At 44.0% G+C, this 373-nt stretch overlaps 1 protein-coding gene across 1 annotated transcript in view; it reads right to left on the reverse strand.

The window, feature by feature from the left end:
* LOC102676092 (microtubule-actin cross-linking factor 1-like) overlaps window positions 1–373 on the reverse strand; it is an 81873-nt gene that overhangs the window by 34699 nt on the left and 46801 nt on the right.

The raw sequence follows: 373 nt of genomic DNA on the forward strand, positions 1-373 counted from the left end.
AGAAAGAGAGAGAGAGAGAGAGACGAAAGGATGCGTGCGATCGATATCGAGAACCAAGGAAACTTGGAAAACAACGTGATTCTCTCGTGGTGCATCGATCGGCTTTCCGGCGGCTGAACGGATCAACGAACGATCCAATATTTGTGTTTATATTTTCCTCGAATCGACCTTGGCGTGACTCGAGGCACGCGACACGATGGACAGAAAGAGAGTTTTCGGAACGAAGCCTCGTTCACGCGTATATTGAAGAACTGTCGATCGAATCTAATCTTAATTGTAAAATAAAAAAAAAAAAAAAATTCGTACGTGAAAGAGGCCTCCAAGTTTTCCCCCTAGGATCGATCCCCTAATCTCGTATTATTACGTACAACGA

This window comes from Apis dorsata, unplaced genomic scaffold, assembly GCF_000469605.1.
Source record: "Apis dorsata unplaced genomic scaffold, Apis dorsata 1.3 scaffold_92, whole genome shotgun sequence".
NCBI lineage: Eukaryota > Metazoa > Arthropoda > Insecta > Hymenoptera > Apidae > Apis > Apis dorsata.